This window comes from Triturus cristatus, chromosome 7 (genome assembly GCF_964204655.1).
Source record: "Triturus cristatus chromosome 7, aTriCri1.1, whole genome shotgun sequence".
Classification (NCBI taxonomy): domain Eukaryota; kingdom Metazoa; phylum Chordata; class Amphibia; order Caudata; family Salamandridae; genus Triturus; species Triturus cristatus.
The window spans coordinates 1,681,896,499-1,681,918,534 of NC_140590.1; the positions used below are offsets into that span (position 1 = coordinate 1,681,896,499).

Below are 22,036 nucleotides of genomic sequence, written 5' to 3' on the forward strand. Positions count from 1 at the left end.
CGCCATGCGCGCGTTCTGCCTCATGACTGGACTGCCTGAAACGTGGCGAGCAAAAGAGACGCCGTGTGCGTGCACATTCCCTGTCCGGGCAGGCACGGCAAAAAGGAGACAGGGAGGGAACAAACATGCCTTCCTTCCAATTAAAAGCATGGATTTTTCACGCGCGCCTATCGGAAGCATGGGTGGAGCTTCCACCCCGCTTCCGAAGCTAAATCCACGACAATAGATCTCGCAAGCAAGCAGCGCATGCGCTGCGTCGCTAGGCGAGACCTAAATAAAGGATGGAGAGGACTTCAAAAATAATTTTGGAACACAACAACCAGATGATGGAATGAATGATACACAGCATGTGAATCCAGAAAATTCTTCAAGCCACAAAACCACTCCCGCAGGTAAGTAAAGGTTTTATTCACATGCAGTGGACCTGTAAAAGACTGTTGCATGGGTGGATACTGTTCTGGAAATTAAAGCATGTTGAAATTACATCTTGGTGAATGCCACGTCAGTATGACAAAAAGACACAGTATGTAATTTTGTGTCTGCAATTTAAAGAAATTTTTAACAAGTTATAGACATACAACAATTCATAATACAATAGGAAATAAAAAGTTCGAGTTAAAAAAATTACAGAGAAGTATAAAGTATTATTTTTAAAAAACAAAGTGCTACTCTGTCTCAGATTACTACTGAAATTACATGCGTATGGGAGAATTTGAGGGGGAGCAGAAGACTAGATAAGAAGTTGTAGATGTAATAGGAAATCACGGTGAAAACATTTGTAAACAGACACTGGCAAAGACAATAGTTCTGGTTAGCATTTTGAGTCCCAAGTAAAGCATTTTTCTAAATGTAAAAATCTACTTTCTCCATGTAATGCATCTAAGAGTACAATTGGGATGGAAAAAGAGTCCTTCAAGGATTGGAACGCAAGCACTTCATTGAAGGCAGAATGATACACCAAACGGCCAACAGCAGAGCCAAAGTCCTCACAAAGTATGTTGTGAAGAGTTGTTAACAATAAGTCTCGTCCTGTCAAGCAAAACATAAATAATTAAGGCAATGGGGAGAATGGTGTTGGAGAATGGAGGCTGGGGAAGAGGAGAAAAGGGGCTCTGAGAAGAAAGAGGACCAAACAGGGAAGGCGTAGTGTCTGATAAAAACAAACTGGGAAAAGGAAGAAAGAGAACCAGAAAAGGAGTGATGTGGGCTGTTTTAACCCCTTCGGTGCTCATGACGGAATGGTTCCGTCATGACCCACGGTTGAGCTGTGCTCATGACGGAACCATTCCGTCATGACCACGCCCGCGCAGGATTCCGTCAGCACAGCGGCGGAATCTGCGCAGCATCGAAGGGGTTAAAACACGTGTTTTCTTGAGATTAGAAGGGGGGAAACAATCTAGGAGACTAATTTAAAAATAACAATATCTGAGGGCGTGGCTAGCAGCCAAGCAAGATGGTCGCAGCCTAAGAGAGCTCTGTGACCGAGGGCGCCTTCCCGATCAATCCGCTCATTAATCCTGTAGCAACACGGCCCAAACAAGACAGTGTTGAAATCGGAGCATCAGCGGAGCAGATTGTGATGATCCGGAGCGCTGAGGGTTTGCCGGCTGCCGACTGATGCGGAGTGACGCACTGAAGCCGGGGCCTCGCGTAAGCCCCCTGCCTTACTGCCGCAAAGAGATCGGCGGCGCAGACGCGGCCGTGCATGAATAACTGCTGAGGCACTGACTGCGGGGCCCACCGCGGATAAGAGACAAGAAGGGGTGCGGAGGCGGCACGTAGTGCTGCATTGAAGGAACGGGTGAGTCGCGAAGGACCCACGCAGGCGGTCCTGGGGGCCCAACCAGCAAGGATGACATACCCGGCGCGGACACACTGGAACAGAGCGGCGGGATTTGGGAGGGCAGAGGCCCTGCCCTGTGCAAAGAACAAGATCGCACCAAAGACAGATTGGACCTCCGGGGCCCGGGCCATCTGAAATGGAGTAAATCTGAACCGACTGTAAAAAGACTGCCACAACGGTTGATCCAGCGCAGTTCTGGGGGAGGCCAGAAGGGGAGCACTACGTGTCAAAGAACCACAGTTACACCCAGGGTCTGGCCCGGGGAGGGAACTAGAGGCGTTGGGGCACTAGAGAACAGTCAGCCTCCAACCAAAGCTATGAACAACAGAAAGGACCGTCCCTAGTTCTGTCTTAAGAGATGCCCAATTTAGTGGGGGCAAATCACAAAAATTGACGGACTGGCATCACACACCACCAGGTGTCATGCTTCATCATCTGCCAGTCCTCGCCCTCTAAAAACCGCGTTTGATAGAGGGCGTGCATACACCTGAAGACAGGGATGCACTTCTAAACTAAGTGGGGGCCCAAACAAAAAAAGGAGTGAGTGAATTTAAAAACCATCATAGTATACCTGAACAATTTTTATTCTATGGGGTTACTATGTGGGATTAAAATATATAAGTGCGGTGAGTGGGGACCTTATCATCCCGTCGCCGCTGTGAATCAGTGATTGTTATTAGGGGGTCAACATGTTTCTGCCTGTATTGTCCACTTGGGTACGTGGCATTCGTCAGGACCTTAAATATTGGGCTCCAATCTTACCACTGGGGGCGTAGGCCTATAGCCAGCTGCACCCTGTTTAGAGAAACCTGTAAGAGAGAGGGGGTGAGACAAACATAAAATACTCAAAATGGTTGTCATTCGGTAGACCTTGATGTGTCACAGTCACGCTCCATACTTACTGCTCTCTCCTAAAGTGAAAAAGGTGAAAAATTTATATGAGTGTCAGGCATCTGTGTTCACTCTGACATTCATGTGAAACAAATATAGAAGTCTTACCCTATTGGAAAAACCTATTTGCCCCATGGGAGGGGTAGGGGGGAAATCCTTGTGGCCGCATTCTGGTGGGAGACGATAAAGGATGAAGACAAAAGGGTTAAAAACCAGACTGGTTGGGAAGGTATATCAAAGATACTGAATTAGTTAGCAGAAAAAACCGTCTGAGCGTGCTTGGTCTGCTATAGTTTCAACCTGTAGGAAGAAGAAATCAGAACAACGACTTACAGTTCAAGGCGTACTCCCCGCTAGAAAACCTAGTGCTGCATGCGTCCAGCCTCCTCCCCGGTGACATTAAGTGTAGTGCGCAGCAAGCTTTTATACTGTTGGGTGGGGTCGTGGCATGCGATATGGGTTTGAGGTGAGCGTGGCGCACAGTGATGATGCTGCATTTCCTGTGTCCTGAGCGAAGCATGCAGAAAGGGCTGCACGTTGCCTGTTGGTTGCCTGACCCTCGTTGGGGTGTGTCAGCATATGGCGCTGCTCTATGACACGCCGCTTCCTGTGTCCCGTCATTACCTCAGATGATTGCCTGGGGTGGGGCGGGACCAGCTGTGGTCCAATGAAAGTGCCTGCCATAGTTTCTGGAGATACAAGGGAGTGATTTAACGTGTGTAGACACGTTATATAGAAATATGGGGAACATGTGCCCTGCTCATGAGTATTATTTCATGACGGGAGCAGTTACGAGTATTTACACAGAAGAAAGGAAGAGAAAACAAACCCAGATTGTTTACAGTCAGGGTGACGGTGTGGTTAAACCTACAATTAGTGCACAAGTTGATTTTACAGCTACCGCATGATTTCTGATCAAGATGATTCTAGTTTTAGGGAGTAAGGGAAACTACGTATAGCTCTATTCACATGTATTACTGTGTCTGTTGTTTGTGTTTTTGTCTTTATAATGGGTACTGTTAAAGTGTATGTTTTAGTGAGCGCTAAGGGAAGTTACTTCATTTGTAGCCATGGGATATCATCGTTCAATCCGTTTTTCCATGTCCCAAGGCGAAACACCCAACGCTGTTCTCTAACATGTAAGACATGTGAGAGGCAGCCATTGCGCTTCTTTACTACTTCCAGTACCGTCCATCTTAGATCTTTATCAGAGTGTTCTTTCTCAAGGAAGTGTTTTGTTAATTTGGTGTTATCTTTCTTCCTTCTGATAGTGCTCCGGTGCTCACTAATTCTGATCTTTACACGCCTAGTAGTCATGCCAACATACATGAGTTGGCAAGGGCATTTGAGTAGGTACACTACATTTTCTGTGTTGCAGTTAGAGAAGTTCTTCTGAGTCCATGGCCGCTCAGTACCTATGTCCACTTCTTTTGTGGTGGCCGTGAATTGGCATGATACGCAATCGCCACAGGGGTAATGTCCAGTTGGTCGTTGGTGGCCCCATAGTGTCAGTTGGTTGTCATCTGTAGCGGCTGGTGGTTTTGTATGGACTAGTTCATCCTTGATGTTCCTACTGCGTTTGTACGCAAATAGGGGTTGGGTCCAGACTTTGTCGCTGGTGTTTAATATGCGCCATTTCTTTTGAATAATGTTCTGAATTTTGTTGGACGCTGGGGTAAAGGTGGTGACACACACCATCCGGTTGGCCGGCTCCTTTGGCGTATTTTCTAAAAGAGCTGCCCTGTTGTTGTTTCGAGCTCTTTTTTTGGCATTCTTGACCAATTTTTTGGGGTAATTTCTTGCTCTGAGTTTCATTTCCAGGGTGTCTGCTTGTTCATGAAAGTCTAGAATTTCTGAACAATTTCTGCGGATACGCAGAAATTGCCCTACCGGGAGGTTTTGTCTTAGGGCTTTGGGATGGAAGCTTTCAAAAAGCAGAAGGCTGTTTTTGTCGGTTGCTTTGTTGTGAAATCTTGTGCATAGGGCTTCTGAAGATAGGTTGATTTCAAGGTCCAGGAATATTGCTCTTTCTTTGTCGATGGTATGTGTGAATCTCAAATGTGGATCAATGCTGTTTACCCATTCCACAAATTATTGTGCTTCTTCATTGGTACCCCTCCAGACGATCAGAACATCGTCGATGTACCTCTGCGCACTACACTTAATGTCACCGGGGAGGAGGCTGGACGCATGCAGCACTAGGTTTTCTAGCGGGGAGTACGCCTTGAACTGTAAGTCGTTGTTCTGATTTCTTCTTCCTACAGGTTGAAACTATAGCAGACCAAGCACGCCCAGATGTTTTTTTCTGCTAACTAATTCAGTATCTTTGATATACCTTCCCAACCAGTCTGGTTTTTAACCCTTTTGTCTTCATCCTTTATTGTCTCCCACCAGAATGTGGCCACAAGGATTTCCCCCCTACCCCTCCCATGGGGCAAATAGGTTTTTCCAATAGGGTAAGACTTCTATATTTGTTTCACATGAATGTCAGAGTGAACACAGATGCCTGACACTCATGTAAATTTTTCACCTTTTTCACTTTAGGAGAGAGCAGTAAGTATGGAGCGTGACTGTGACACATCAAGGTCGACCGAATGACAACCATTTTGAGTATTTTATGTTTGTCTCACCCCCTCTCTCTTACAGGTTTCTCTAAACAGGTGGCAGCTGGCTATAGGCCTACGCCCCCAGTGGTAAGATTGGAGCCCAATATTTAAGGTCCTGACGAATGCCACGTACCCAAGTGGACAATACAGGCAGAAACATGTTGACTCCCTAATAACAATCACTGATTCACAGCGGCGACGGGATGATAAGGTCCCCACTCACCGCACTTATATATTTTAATCCCACATAGTAACCCCATAGAATAAAAATTGTTCAGGTATACTATGATGGTTTTTTTTTTTTTTTTTAATTTTTATTGTGCAGAGAAAAAGGTACAAGCACGGGCCTACAACCTCCTGGGCCGGCCGCTAGTATTCAGAAATGATCAAGCAGTTCAAAAAACAATGACTGGCCCACAGGGGCTCCGCTAAGTTACAGGAGATCAGACTGCACATAAGGGAAGTCAGGATACACCCTTTTTACATAAATATCAACAAAAGTAAAGAAAAACAAAAAGCAAGGCGAAAAACATTGAAAGGGCGTCTAACCACGGCAGGGGAACTCCACACCCGACCACCCAAGGGTGGTCAATAAAAAGGGGGTCTGAGAGAGAGGGGGGGGCAACGGGAAAACCAAATCTATACTCAGATGAACGAATTAAGCAAGGAACCCTCAAGGATCAGGGGGACAAGGCAACCTCAGACGCATCCACCAGGGGGGGAGAACAGATAGTCCCTCGATACACATTCCACTGACCCCAGATTCTACCCCACGCCCCCGGTTTACCACGAGCCACATACACCGTCTTCTCCCTGAACATGCACCAGTCCATGTTCTCCTTCCATACGGACACGGTGGGAGGCCGTTGGGAACCCCAAAGCTGCGCTATATCTCTCTTTGCGATCATGTTCCCAAGGGCCGCCCACTGAGCCTGGGCCGCATTATAGTCATTGGGCTCCCACACATTCAGAACACATCGGCGCACCTCCGGCAGCAGAGCGACCCCAGTGACTCGTCTCATAACATCATGCACCTGGCGCCAATATTCCGCCACCTCGCGGCACTCCCAGAGGATGTGGAGAAAGGTAGCACTGAGCCCGCAGCCACGCTTACAGAGCCCGTCGTCAGAAAACCCCATCGAGACCAGACGGGGACCCGTCACATAGACACGATGGAGAATCTTAAGCTGGACCAGACGGAGACGGGCCGGGATGGCAACCTCCTTAGGGGATGACAGCGCAGACTGCCAATCCTCGTCGTCCAACTCAACCCCATCTCCCGTCCATGCCTCCCGAAGACGCACCAAGAGATCAGCCCGATTATTTATTAGTTTTTTATAAATCAGGGAGATAGTACTGTCGGGGACGTGTCCGTCGAGTATGCGGTCCTCGAGAGGCGAAGAAACAGGGACCGTGGTCCCCTCCCCAAAGACCGAGAGTAGGGCGTGCCGAACCTGGGCATAGCGGAAGAACTCCCTTTCACTTAGCTCGTACTCGCTCTGAAGCGCCGCAAAGGATTTAACCGCGCCTTTAACCCATAGGTCCCCCACTCTGCTAATGCCGATCGTATCCCAGTGCTCAAAGCCTTTCGTTGTCCAGAGGCTTCCCAAGCGCTCTGAGGCGAATAAAGGAGTAGCACACGTTAAACGCTCACTCCAGCCCACCGCTACATTCGCCGCCTTCCACACACGTACCGCAATCCTAGTAGGGCCCGTGAGGGTCCTTCCGGCAGATCGTGAGTAAAGCGCTCTGTTATAGTTACCGCCGGGAAGCAGGAATTTATCCATCTCATATGCCGGGTTCGAACCAGGAGCGTACGTAGCATGGTTAATGGCAGACAGCTGGGAGGCCCAATAGTACCTTCTAATGTCAGGAAGCGCGATGCCCCCGTCATACCAGGGGAGAGTCAGCTTTGCCAAGGCGATACGCGCACAACCGTCCCAAACCAGTCTCCTCTGCAAACTCTCCACTTCCCTAAAGTAGGCCGCCGGAATGACGTCAAAGGAGTTCTGGAGTGCATAAAGAAATCTGGGAAGGGACATCATTTTAAACAGTGCTGCGCGACCAAGTGGAGACAAGGGCAACTTACACCACCGAGCCGTATCCACCCTCAAACGCCGGAGTGGAGACAGGAGATTCTGCTCGTAGCGGACCGCCGGATCCAACGAAACGTACACCCCCAAGTATTTAAAGCCGGATTGAGATGTTTGGATCGGAAGCCGAGGCGGAAAGAGAGGAAGGCCACCGGAGATAGGATACACGCAAGATTTGGACCAGTTAATTATCAAACCCGAATTTCTCCCAAAAGAAGTAAGGACATCAAAAAGCACATTGAGCGACTTCCGCGGCGAGGTGAGGTACACAAGAATATCATCCGCGTACAACGAGACCCGATCCTCGAAGCCCGGGGCCCACCGGATCCCTCTGATCGCGGGCTCCCAGCGGAGCCAGGCAGCGAGCGGTTCCAAGGCGAGAGCAAAGAGCAGAGGGGACAACGGGCACCTAGTACCCCTCCCGAGAGCGAAAGGCCGAGAAACCCGCCCATTGACAACAACCTGAGCCATTGGTCCAGCATAGAGGAGCTTCACCCAACTAATAAATCCCTCCCCAAAGCCAAACTTCGCCAAGACGGCCCAAAGGAATGGCCACTCGATGGTATCAAAGGCCATCGTGGCGTCTAAGGAAACCAATATGGCCGTTTCAGAGAAGTACTCCGCCCTAGCGAGGACGCCATGCAGACGCCGCAAGTTGAGAGCGGTATTATGATGAGGGATAAAGCCGCATTGATCCGGATGTACCAAATCACATATAACGCTCAGCAAGCGATTAGCGAGGACCTTGGCAAGGATTTTCGGTTCGGCATTTAGTAGGGAAATAGGCCTATATGAGGCACAGCGGTCTCGTGGCTTACCGTCTTTGGGAATCACAACTATAGTAGCCAGACGCTGGTCGTCGGGAAGGGAACCCCGCTCGAGCGACTCCAGAAACATACGACGGAGGAAAGGCGCGATTTTATCCGGGCGTAGTTTATACAGTTCAATCGGCAGTCCGTTGGGGCCCATAGCCTTGCCCGAGCGAAGGGAACGAATCGCAGTAGCAATCTCGTCGACAGACAGGGAGGCATCCATCTGCTCACGGTCCTCGACGGATAAGCCGGGCAAGGCAATATCCCGCAGCAAGAGACGAGAGTCATCCTCAGCTCTATCAGACACCGGGGAGTACACCGCCCGGAGGTGGTCAGCAAAACACTCCACAATCTCACCAGGGTCAGTCACACACACTCCATCCGAAACCCGAAGCTCCGGGACCACACGATTCACTCTCTCCTTCTTATCCAACCAAGCAATCAGTTTACCCGCCTTGTCCCCGGCATCATACAACCTACCCTGCTGCTCCCTATACATGGTCTTGGCAGCGTCAGTAACAAGAGACTTATATTCAAACTGCTTCAAGCTGAGGGCATGAAGCCCATCCTGAGTGACACCCGTCTCCAAAGCTGCCTCCAGCCCCGCTATTTCAGTCTCCAGCTTCACCACCGCCTCATTCTTAACCCTCTTAGCCACCACTATCTGAGATAGGGCATGCCCGCGGAGCACTGCTTTGAAGGCTTCCCACAGGGACACTGAGGACAACACCGACCCCTCATTCTCGAGAAAATACTGATCAATCGACTTAACCAGGCTATCACGAATCTTGGGGTCTCGCAGGTACCAAGGGTTAATAGGGGCGATCCGCCCATCGGACCGCGTCCCGGTGTCGAAAAGCAACCACAGTGGGGAATGATCAGAGATACCCCGGGCCAGGTGCTTAACCTCTCGAATCCGGGCAGTCTGGGCCGCGGGCATAAGAAAATAATCCAATCTGGAGAGACTCCCATGGGCCCCAGAGTGAAATGTGTACTGACACTGTGTCGGATGCATTAACCTCCAACAATCCACCAGACTGAAGGTCTCCAAGAGTCCGCCGAGCCACGCCTGGGCAGCAGGGAGGGCCCTGGGCGGGTGGCGATCCAGATCACCCGAGACAACCGAATTAAAATCCCCACCCATAGGCAAAAGACTGTCAGGAAGCTCAAGCAGCATACGACCCAAGTCTGAGAAAGTGGAGTTCTGGAGGCCCGGGGGAACATAAACCGAAACCAAGGAAAGGGACTGTCCCTCCCACCTCCCAGTCAGAGCCACATAGCGCCCTCTATCGTCTAGGACTACCCTGGTGATCTCTAGCGGAAGTGAAGATCGTAAGAGAATGCCTACCCCTCTCGAGCCAGTGGTAAAACCGGAATGGGCCACGAGTCGGTATCCCCCCCTGTTCATGGCATGACAAACATTACCAACCAGATGCGTCTCCTGTAAGAATACCACATCAGGAGTCAAACGACGCAAATATTGCAACACAACACCCCGTTTGATACGATCCCCCAATCCGTTGACGTTCCAAGACATCAATCTCAACCCGTCCCCCCCCATCCCCTCCAGTAGATCAAGGATCCCCCAGCAAATAGCGCGACACCTGAAACTGAACCAGAGCCAATACCTCGCCTTGAAAACAAAAAACACAAATCCAAACAACCCCTCCCACCCACCAACCCCCCCCCGAATTCAACTCCCCCCACCCTGCACCCCTGCGGTCCAAAAAACCACCCCAACTTGCAGTGTGCCTGTCGCCCTACAAACCCCATTCTACGAAAAGACCCCGGAGGAGGAAAGGGACCCGTCCCTGCCCGCCCCCCACACAGATCATAATGAAACAAAATGCACAAAAGAAGTAGAACCCAGCCGAACAAAACAAAATGTCAAAGTCAAGGACCAAAAGTCACTCCGAAAGAGGCCCGCCACCCTCGGTACCAGCAGAAGGCCCAGGCCGGTCACCCCGGTCCGGCAGCGAATCCAGCCAGTCACTCACAGTCGCAGGACAGTCAAAAAAGGTAGTCCGGTCTTCGTATTCCACTCGGAGCCTAGCAGGAAAAAGCATAGAGTACTTAAGACCCAGGTCCCGGAGACGGCGCTTCACCCCCTGGAAGCCCATCCGCTGTTTCTGGACAAGTTGGGTGAAGTCCGGGAAAAAGTTAACGGATGAGTTCTCATATCGGACCGGGCCATGTACCCGTGAGGCCTGCAGAATCGCATCTCGGTCTCTGTAGTGAAAAAGTTTTGCAACAATAGGCCTCGGGGGAGCTCCCGGTCGCGGCCGACCGCCTGGAACTCGATGGGCCCGCTCCACGGCAAAGAACTTACTCAGGCCAGCGGGGGCAAGCTGTTTGAGGATGAGTTCCTCAACCATAAGATCAACCGGGCGATTGTCGGAGGTCTCTGGAACACCTATGACGCGGACGTTATTGCGCCGAGCCCGTCCCTCGAAGTCCTCCAGCCACCGGGCCATCAGGTCGTTGGCCGACTTGAGGTCGCCAAGAGCAGTCTGCAGGTCCGACACATCCGTACCAAGGGTGGACGTCCGCACATCCAGCGATTGAACCCTCTCATTGGTCTTAGCGAGATCCGCCCGAATTAGCGTAACATCAATGGCCACCGTGTCGATTTTACGGGCCAAGGCCTCGTACTGCTTAGCGATGGTCTCCTTGATGCCGTTAATGGCGCCCATGATGTCCTGCAATGACAAATCCGGAGGGACGGACGGAACACCACCAGCGTCATCCGGGAGAACACTGGCCGTCCCAGGGGACCCTTTACCTTGAGTGTAGCGGTCCATGTTGTTAGTCTGGACCGGTCCCCCGCGTAGGGATGTCTTGGTCTTACGCCTCTCGGGATGCCCCCTGCCTCCCATGTGAACCACGCTCGCCGAAGGGGACCACCGAGCAAGCGTCGAAGGGGCACAGGCGAAGCAGACACGAGCCGTACCAGAGACCGCAATGTGGCGGTGCGAGGGGATCAAAGTCAATGGGCACACTGGTATCAGGCGGAGGCAACGGCACCAAGCGAAGGCCGAGTGAAAACCCAGCCGCACAAAGCAACTCCACTATCCAGCCCCTCAGAGATCCAAAAGTGAAACCGAAAGTGATGGGACGGCCGCTGGCACAGCCCCGATGCCGTTGTTGTTCAACTATGCCCCGGCTCCACAGTTCACCTTCGCACCGGGCACAGCCATCAGTCGGGCCTCAAAAGTTCAAACCACCATAGATCAGGTCTCCCAGGTCCGATTTGGTTTCTGAAAAGAGTTTAGGGTTCAGCCAACGTTCATCTTCCAGAATCCGTCAACCAAGTCAGGATAAAGTCAGGGTAAGTTCCGAGGAGCAGCGAGGGTCCGGGGAGCCCTGTGCTCACGCGACCATCTTGGATGCGTGCTAGGCTCCTCCTCTACTATGATGGTTTTTAAATTCATTCACTCCTTTTTTTGTTTGGGCCCCCACTTAGTTTAGAAGTGCATCCCTGTCTTCAGGTGTATGCCCGCCCTCTATCAAACGCGGTTTTTAGAGGGCGAGGACTGGCAGATGATGAAGCATGACACAGTCCGTCAATTTTTGTGATTTGCCCCCACTAAATTGGGCATCTCTTAAGACACAACTAGGGACGGTCCTTTCTGTGGTTCAGAGCACTACGTGTCGACACTTGCTAGAAATCAGGAGTGGGAACTATCATCCTTGAAACCCTTGAGGACGAGACGCTGCGACAGAAAGCCGCAAAACAAGTACAGGTTACTGGACGCTGCTCGGCCGTGCCGCAACTGCGTCATTGCCAACAAGCCCACGCCCTTACTCATTCACTGTACAGACTCCCCCTGTAGTCATGAAAGATTGGGAGCTTAAGACTCGGCAACACTGGTGGGGTGCCTTGGACAACCAGTGGACCGTGTGAGCATAGAGCTGACCGCGTGGCACTGAAAAACACTGACCCACAGGCCCTACACACCTTACTGCGAGCCTAAGCATACAGGAGCAATTGGCGCCTTGTAGCAGCACCTCGGACAGGATCGCAACGCAAATCAACGCCGCCTGCATCCGGCGACGCAGGAGGGGAGGGCGGGAAACCCGAAAGGCCACGCGTGGTAACATATCACGCGATAGGCAGCGGCGATTGCTGCCCTCCCCCTGTGTGCCTGGTGGAACCCTTGGTGCGCAGGACGAGATGGGAGGCCGGGCCAGAGAGGCCCACCTACTGTAAAACTGGACAAATATGCATACAGCAAAGATCAGACTGAGAAACCCCAAATGAACACTGCCCAAACAGTGACCCCCGCATCTAATGACCCTGATGAGGTCACGCTGGTGGACATTATGGCCGCCCTGCAGCAGGTCCAGTCCTCTATTGGCACGATCTCCACAGATATATCCCTAATACTGGCAGACTTTAAAAAATTGTCAGAAAGACTAACAGAGGTCGAATCCACAACAACGGCGCTTTCCACAGATATGGCCAAGCTGCAACGCCAGGTACGCCACCTGGAAGCTGACAATACGCTTATACTGGCTAAACTGGATGACCAGAAAGGCCGCTCACGACGCAACAATGTGCAAATTATTGGAGTACCAGAAAATGTGGGGGGGCCGGCCTTGGACCTCTTTGTGGAAGACCTCATTAAGAACCAGCTGCAGCCACGAGGACTGTCCAGCTCTTCTCAGTAGAAAGAGCTCATCGTGTACCGGGTGGGAGGCCAAGACCGGGTGGCCCCCCCAGACCAATACTGGTGCGCATATGCAATTTTCGAGATCGCAACGCTATTCTACAGGCAGCAAGAATAGCTCCTCCTATCCGGATTGAAAACTGTACTGTCACGCTCTATCCTGATTAAACAGCTGCAGTAACCAAACAAAGACGCAACTTCATAGACGTAAAGAAGGAACTACGCGCCAGAGAACTCCAATACTCGATGCTCTTCTCAGCGAAATTAAGAATAGAGGCGGAAGGAAAAACCTGGTTTTTTGCCACACCTGAGGAGACCCGAGAATGGCTGGAGGGATGGCGCCCAGCTGCAAGATCTAGAAAAACGAGAATCCAGCAGCAACACTGACTGCAAGAGTCACAAATATCCAGATCTACTGATTCCAGCGAAAAGGGGAACTGAATGAATATGGATTATTGGAACCATGGCCGACACTACAAGGCACGATGTCAGAACTAGTTAACAATTGGAAGTCACTGAAACATTGAACCAACCACCAGACATGATATCCCCAAGTGTGCTATGATTTATCAATTTGCGCCTTATTTACTTAGAATACAATGGCCAGTAAGCCGCCCTATACGGCTGTGAACTACACACCTCCATATACGATGTTGGCCGTCGCAGTTGATTTACTAAAGGGAGGACTTCCGAAGGTCGCTGACAGACTCTTTCTCCCATGCAAGTACAAGTTATGGGAAAAAAGCACTCTGCTTAGTTGGGGCGGCGGGTAGTTCGAGGACCGCTGGGCAGGGAGGCAGGGAAACGGGGAACAGTTCATGGTTCTATGTTTGTTACTGTTGTTTTTACTAGAAGGCATACACGATGACAACGTGAAGTGGATACCACAAGGTGCCCTACACCCTTACATTGCTAATATCGCAAATGACACACACAGACCCACTAACTGACACTGCAGATAACCTTTCCCTGAACCCCAGCACGCTGCCTCCTCCTTTTACAGTGCTATACATGGAATGTAAATGGACTGGGTGACAAGATTAAGAGGGGGCTGGTCCACCAATACATTAAACGCAAAGGTCCGGCGGTAGCACTAATACAAGAGTTACATTTGATGGGCTCGGCCTGTAAGGCCCTAGATAGATGGGGATACAAAATATCAGTACACTCTGAATTTACCTCCGGTTCTCGAGGTGTGGGAATCCTGGTCAATAAACGTTTCCCACTGATACTCAATGGATCTTGGACAGATGATCAAGAGCGGTTTGCAGCGCTGGCATGTCAATGGGAGGGTCGGTCGTATAATCAGGCCTCAGTTTATATCCCGCCAACACTACATCAAACAACCTTGCCAGCACTGGGAAAATTCTTACTATCTTTACCGCAAGGAGAAATCATTATAGGTGGAGACTTCAATGCCACAGATAGGCAACCCCCTAGAAACCCTAGTAATGCAAACCTCAAATTAGTGGACTTTGTAGACGCCGTTGTTCTCATTGACGTCTGGAGAGCTAAGCACCCGCAGGACCGACAGTATACCTTCCACTCGGGGTGTACAATAGTCTTTCAAGAATAGACTACATATTCACGTTAGCAACAGGGTTGTAAAGGATATCAGAGATCCAACACTTACCCCGGGGCATCTCTGACCACTCGCCTGTGTGCATTGCATACACATCCCACACTACAACTCGACGTCGCCTGTTCACACTATACCCAGGATATCTTAAAAACCGAAAGATAGGAAAGGGTCTGCTCACAGCCACAAAGCAATATTTCGCCGAAAACGAACATTGTGTCCTCACCTCTGATGTTGTGGGAGGCGTATAAAACGGTATTACGGGGTCATGCAATCTCACTAGTTGCTGGACATAAAAAGTCACAAAGACAACAGATTGAAACATTAGAACAGGGAGCAGCCGTGGCGGAGGTGAATCATGCAGTAGATATCAATGATGACACAGCACATAGGTTGCATTTAGCACAGCAGGAATATAAGGCATTTGCACGGGAGGAAGCGAAAGCCAAGCTCACGACCACGCAACATACTGTTTACGAACTGGGCGACAAAGCAGGTAAGCTTCTCGCCTGGTTAGATAAAAAGGACCGAGCTAGCAGATGGATAGCCCAACTCCGGTTAGAAATAGGGATATGACCTCAGACGCATTGGCCTCACATTACAGAACTATATACACGCCCACAGCCAAAAACACAATAGAAGACAATCTAGCCTTCCTGAAAGACATTCATATGCCCAAACTATTTCAGGATGCTGCCCTGGCGCTGGATGCAGATATGCCTCCAGATGAGCTTACCTTAGCCATAGGTGCACTACATACGGGAAAAGCCCTGGGACCTAATGGCATCCTGGTGGAATTCTACAAAAGAGCAGCTACCCAACTTACACCACACCTGCTTAACATGTACAAGACAAGTCTAAAAATGAGAGAATTGCCCAGAGAGCAGCGCCTAGCGACAATAGTGGCGATTCATAAGCCGGGCAAGCCACCGCAGGAATGCATGTCTTATAGGCCTATAGCCCTAATAAATGCAGAAGCGAAAATACTTGCCAAAATACTGGCAATGAGATTGCAGCCATATCTCACAACAGTGATCCACCTGGATCAGTCAGGCTTTATGCCAAACCGTAGCGCGGCTTTGAATCTCCGGAGGCTTCATAGTGTCATGGCACGCAGGTCTACTATTGTGGAAGACGCAGTTATTCTGTCCCTAGATGCACGCATGACATACGACATGGTCGAATGGCCCTTCCTCTTTGCAGTCCTCCGGCCCCAAATTCTGTGAATGGCTACGCCTGCTGTACAACGGCCGCACCTCGACGGATTTCTCTCTTGGTAAAGGGACGAGACAAGGCTGCCCACTTTCTCCACTTTTATTTGTGATAGTACTGGAACCACTAGCGGCATGGATACACCAGGATCCGGTCATCCGAGGGCTGAAATGGGCCATGGGATGGGAAGACCGCACATCACTATATGCAGACGATGTATTGCTATATCTGACGTCTCCATCATGCTCTATTAACTGCCTGCTAGACATCTGTGCAGCATATGGCAGGGCCTCAGGCTATCCTATCAACTGGGTGAAATCACTTCTCTACATCCTGCACGCCCCCCCCCGCCCAGACTGCCGCGCAACTGCGAAATCCAGATTGCAGAACAGGGATTCAAATATCTCGGCATATATGTCACACCTCAGGCCACGCACTTCACTGAAGAAAATCTTATGAAGCCCCTGGCAAGGTTCCGCCGCGATGTCAAACACTGGCGCTCGTTACCGCTCACTCTACTGGGAAGAGCGGCCCTCTTGAAGATGATGGCACTTCCCAGATTCTTATATAGCCTACAAAACACCCCATTCCCGGTCTGCCCCACCAATTTCTCAATGATAAACACTGACGTAACCAAACTGCTATGGGATGGAAGGTCTGCCCGTATCGCCATGAAGAAACTAGTGAAAGGCTGGTATGCCGGCGGTATCGCCCTCCCAAATATACAACTGTACTATTGGGCGTCACAGCTCATTGTGATAAATAAATGGCTTCATGCATCACAGGACAACCCAGAATTCCGTATGGATAGGCATCTCCTAGAAGCTGAAGGGATCATGGGGTTACTATGTAATAGATCCAGGAAGACGACTCACACAGGTCCCACGGCACACACAATACATGTCTGGCATGCGGCACAGCGGGCATTAGGTTGGGAAGGGTTTTCACACAAGCGACGCCACTGTGGGACACCCGAGAATTGGAGAAACTGCGAAACACCAAGGGATTCCAACAATGGGATCTGATAGGCATCTCCAGGGTGGGAGACCTGTGGAAAAAAGGCGGGGTTGTCCCATTCACCCAGCTGCAAGCCACTTACAGATTGGCACAGGCAAGATATATGCAAGTTAGGCATGCACTCATGGCAGTTATTCCACCAACCACGCAACTCCCAGAGGCCTCACCACTAGAGGACAGACTTCTAACAGATCACTTAAGCAAAAAAAGCCATCTCCCTAACATACTGAAAAATAATCAACAATCAGCAGGACCCCACGACAACCCTTAAGGAGCTATGGGAGGCAGTCGTAGGAGACTTGGATGAGGAGGACTGGCAGGAAGCCCTTGCATCCCCGAGAGAAGTAGCAATACCTTCTACACTAAAACTAATACAATTGAAAATCTTACATCGCACCTGCTACACACTAATCCTGCTACATAAGTTAGGCAGGGTGGATACTCCATTCTGCCTCAGACAATGGAGTGCAATAGGCACCTTTTGGCACACAATTTGGGAATGCCCGGCAATTCCACTCTATTGGGAGGCCATAATGCACACAATTTCGCAAGTTACTAGAGTAGAGGTCCCACCGGAACCAAAGAGATATCTCCTTAAAATTTGGGAACCCACAGATCTCAATCACGTGGCTCAAGATTGGGTGGCACTGGGAAGGGCATTGGCGAAGCGCAATATAGCACAGCACTGGGGTTCGGGAATTACTCCGACTCATCGGCAGTGGTGCTGTGATATGGACGGCACAATGATAACTGAGAAGTCAATCCATGTCCACCAGGGATGTCCCAAAAAATGGGCCCGGATGTGGGGAGGATGGAATACATTCCGTGGTAATATTTGCGAACCCCCTCAAGAGGAGCAGATGTCAGCAGATAGCGACTAACCAACGGAGATGGGGATACCAGGGTTTGTGTCACAGCACGCAGCAGATCAGTAGCTACTGAGTGTGAGTTGAAACCTATTGATCAATGTAAGAGATGTGCTCCTATTACATAATGTTTGTCATCTACTGTATGCACTAATGAGAATTCCACTGATGTATCGATTGTCTATTCAGACAAAATGCCAATAAAATGTTCCCCCCCCCCAAAAAAAAAGCAATATCTGAAAAATCATTTGCAATCAGTTGCGTTAGTCATCTGGTTGATTTTGTCACCCTAGACAATTCATAGCCGTTCCTAAATATTCCGAAATTTGTGATTGGTGGGATTTTGTCACACGAGGCACTAAATACCAAACAATAAGTCGGAGTACTCAAGAGCGAGAGAAGTTCCACTGGAAATTCAGCTGAAACCATAAGGGGTCTGAAACCTGGAATCCAGAAGCCACAGGCTAAAACAAAGGAATATACTGAAGCACCTGATTTAAAAAGTGGACAAAAATGACAGTGGAATCACCACAGAATTAAGGGTGAATGCCGGTAGCGGAAGCTAAAGAATCAGATTAGAATATTGTAGGCTAGATAGGTAGGATAAAAGGAGTCCGCTATGCGAGAAGACACAGGCATGAATCTGTTCTAGAACACAGGCGGATCTAAGCAGGTCTTTCAGTACTGAACACCATGCTTAACAAAAACTGGAACAATAGGTACACGTTTCCAAAGAATGTTAGACTCAGAAACTCTGCATTACGGACGCTTGACTGTTCACAGCTGTATACCTGACATAACTCAACTCAACTGGAGGCATATGAATTTATATCGAGAAGATTCCAGATGGAGGATACAGCTAGTACACAGTGGCTCAGGTCTGTATTCTCAGTGTATTGTATCCACAAAGCAGCAGAAAACAAAGCCAGATAGAATGTTGTAAAAGCTGCAAGTAACCAGCATTGTGGAAGAGGGCAAAGTCCCAGTGGTGCACATGAGGAACGCTCTGGTTACAAAACTGCGAAAACACATAAGAAACTTTTGAGTTTTTTTCAAATTATTGCAAAGGATGTTAAGATCAAGAGGAAACCGAAAATCAAGGGAAAATACCATCAAACTATACATTTAATTTTTTTCATGTAATATCCAAATAACTAAGGCAACTACATTAAACTTTCCTCTCTCTATTTGTTTGTTGCAATACTTCCTAAAGTTAGAAAAAATTAATTTGAACCACTTAATATCTCAATCCTGATACACCCATCTCCCACACTTTCCTCTGTACGGATCTCATGTCTTCACCCCCTTACATGCCAATCCTCAACATTTCTTGGAGTGTTTGTGTCCCTCAGCGCATGTGTGTGCACACAATAGTAAGTCGGATTTCTAGCAGGCAGCACAGAGCATTGCTAGGTGAGAAAGAAAGGCGCGTTGACTGAGTGGCTTGAGCTTGGTGGTTGCCTTGCAATGGCTTATTATATCAATGCCCACTGCTTGGAACAGCTTGCAAGTCAGCTGAGCTTTTATTGCAATAAATGAGGTTTTTCACACACCGCCAGCAGTGTTGCTAGCCTGAGCGGATATTGATGCTACTGCCTCGATTCCTTCTTCCTTCCTCACGCTTCTGCACAATTTCTCTTTTCCTGGAAATACAAGCAGAGAGAGAATTTCAATTCAAGCACAGCGAAAAACCTGTGCATAATACCCAAGATTTCCAAAATATGTAGCTCATGAGCAAAAAAATGTATTTTCGAAAATTTGCGCTCAGATTAAGACATTCTTCTGCTATGACATGGCATAAATTGGACCTCTGAGGAATTGGTTTGTAAAGAAATTCGAGTAGATGAGATCTGATTCGACCCAATTGTAGATTCCTCCCCAGTGTTATCCCCTACTTGAAATAATAATTTTGCGCAATTGACTGAGTTTCTTTGCTGGACAACAAAGAGAGCATCTCTCTGTTAACTCAAAGTTGACCCTCTGGTACTACAGAAGATCCTCCTCCTTCCAATTTAGATAAATTATTTCTGTCTCTGGATACCTGTTAGGCCACAGTAATGATTTACTCCTCCTTATGGGAAGGGTGTATTCCAGGAATGTTAAAGTCAGCCCATGTAATTCCTTCGTTAAAAAATTCCCTCTTAGAAACCAGATGACATTTCTAAAGTTAGACCTATATCACAGCGGCCTTTTCTTAGTATGTTACTGTTGAAAGTCGCCTTTCAACAACAGTTGAACTTTGTGGCTAAAAATAATCTTTTGCTTCTGGCCCAGATGAGTTTTCACTCTGAGCACAGCATAAAGCTTACTATTGTATCTGTCCTGGGAGATCTGCCATCCTCGGTTGATGCAAATATCTAAACTGCTTTGGGCCTCCTGGATTTCACTGAGGCATCTGGTACTGTAAATCATTCCCTTTACTATCGGATTAGGGTATTTATAGACAGGTGTTACGCTGGCTTGCAGATTTTTTTGTCCGTCAGATCTTTCCACGTCATGCAGGGATTTTTTCTTCAGTTAGACAATGTAACTGTGGGTTTCCATGGGTCTCACCACTACTTTTCAATCTTTATATGATCCTGTTAGTTCATCTTACAGACTCTTTCGAGTTGGATTTCTTTCTGTACGCAGATGACACCTAAATCTTTACCAGATTTGTGGAAGACTCTAAGTTAGCAGCTGCAAACTGTCATGTCTGTTTGTCCAATGTTTACTGCAGGATGAATAAAAACTGCTTAAAACTGAATGGCTTGAAGACCGACCTATTATGTCCTGTCAATTCACTATTCCTTGATGCTAGATTTCTGGCCGAGTACTGTGGGTCCAACCCGTTCGTCTGTTATGGTGGTGAAAAAGTTGGGTGTAAAGATTAATGCAGCGCTTGCTTCAGCTGACCATGTTTTATTAGTGGCTGAGTCATTGCTGTTCCAATTGCACAGTCTGATGTTAGTACTCTATCTATTTCCCACCTGCCCAGAAGATCTTCATTCAGAATGCATTTGTATTGGCACTTTTAGACTACTGCAATGTCATTTAACTGGGTTCACCTTTGTGCCTTATTCACAATTACACAGCAAGATTGGTCTGTGGTATTTCCTAGAGGAATCCTACCTCTCCAGTCCTAGCCACTTCGCACTGGTTGCCGATTGAGGAGAATCCTCTTTAGTCCCAGTTGCCTGATCCATTAGGTTATGTATACTCATCCGAGGTCTCCACTTCGCCACCGATATAAGTGGTATATCCCCTCTCCTTTATTGAGATCTGTGCTTCAGTGTCGCATGCGGGACCCAAGTTTTGTTTGAAAATGAGGTGTGGTCTTTCGTTCTCCACGGCAGATGCAGTCAGCTGCAGATCTGTTACCTGGTTATCTTGGGTCTGAACCTGATTTGCTGAAATTACAAAGGTTGCTGCAAATATGGCTGTTTCCTCGTGTTTAGGCGTCTTCTAATAGATGCTTCCTGCTTGTCAGTAGTCTGGATTCTACCACCAAGATACCCAATTCTGGATGTTTGCAACCCTTTATAAATACTAAATACAAATGCAATCAGCATTCTGATTTCATTGAGGATATGAAAAGAATGTTGGCAGTTCAATAACCGGAAACGAACAAAATCGACACAATCATGAAGTGAAGCTTAAGAAATACTCCCATCGTGCAATTTTGAGAGATGATATTTCTACTGAAAGTGCAATGACAGTTGCAAGACTTTTAAGATGATTATTATGCAACAGTGATAAACAGGGTGACAATAACTCAGGTAAAATAAAGTTCTTGTACCGTGTAGGTTAGTTTCTGTTAAAGTCTTACTGCAAAAATCCATACAACTGAGTCATCTTCCATGTGCTATCAACACAGCTCAATGTACTTGATCTGATGCATGGGATAATCCTGTATCAATGTATCAATAAGGTTTCATAGATGACGTAAAATGGTAGGTATCGGGACTTTCAATAAGTTTTATCCCATCTCTAAGGACCTTCTAAGAAATCTTGGGTTTCCTTATTAAGCACGCTCAGACTAGCTCCCCTGTGCCTTTCTTCATAGAGTGGTGACCTGACTTGTTACAGCTTCTATTTTTTGGTGAGAATGATGGTGCGCCCCAGATGCAAACTGCCTTGCAGCCAGATGACTAGCAACTACCGTAAGGAGTATGAAGATGCACCGTAGTCAAAGGGGGCGCTGGTGCCTCCAAAAATGGCTAGAACTGGTTGGCTTGGACGGGCAAATTGTAAATTGATACTTGTATAGCGCACTACTCACCCGCAAGGGTCTCAAGGTGCTTGTACGAATACCGCTGTGGAAACCATCCTGGCTTTCCCTGTGAGGCGTCCACTCCTGGGCACCCCCAAGGTGGAGGCCAGGCATCCTTAGCGTTGTGGGGGCCGTTGTGGAGATTAAGCAAGCTATTGCCCAGAGTTGCAGAGTGGGACTCCATGATTGGAATGG

The 22,036-nt window shown here is 48.6% G+C and overlaps 1 protein-coding gene and 1 long non-coding RNA gene across 6 annotated transcripts in view; one reads left to right on the forward strand and one right to left on the reverse strand.

Annotated features, from left to right (window-relative positions):
- IFFO1 (intermediate filament family orphan 1) overlaps positions 1 to 22,036 on the forward strand; it is a 147,944-nt gene that overhangs the window by 109,622 nt on the left and 16,286 nt on the right. The gene's annotated exons all lie outside the window — the stretch shown is intronic.
- Positions 1 to 22,036, reverse strand: part of LOC146812708 (uncharacterized) — a 256,230-nt gene that overhangs the window by 7,994 nt on the left and 226,200 nt on the right. The window lies entirely within an intron of this gene.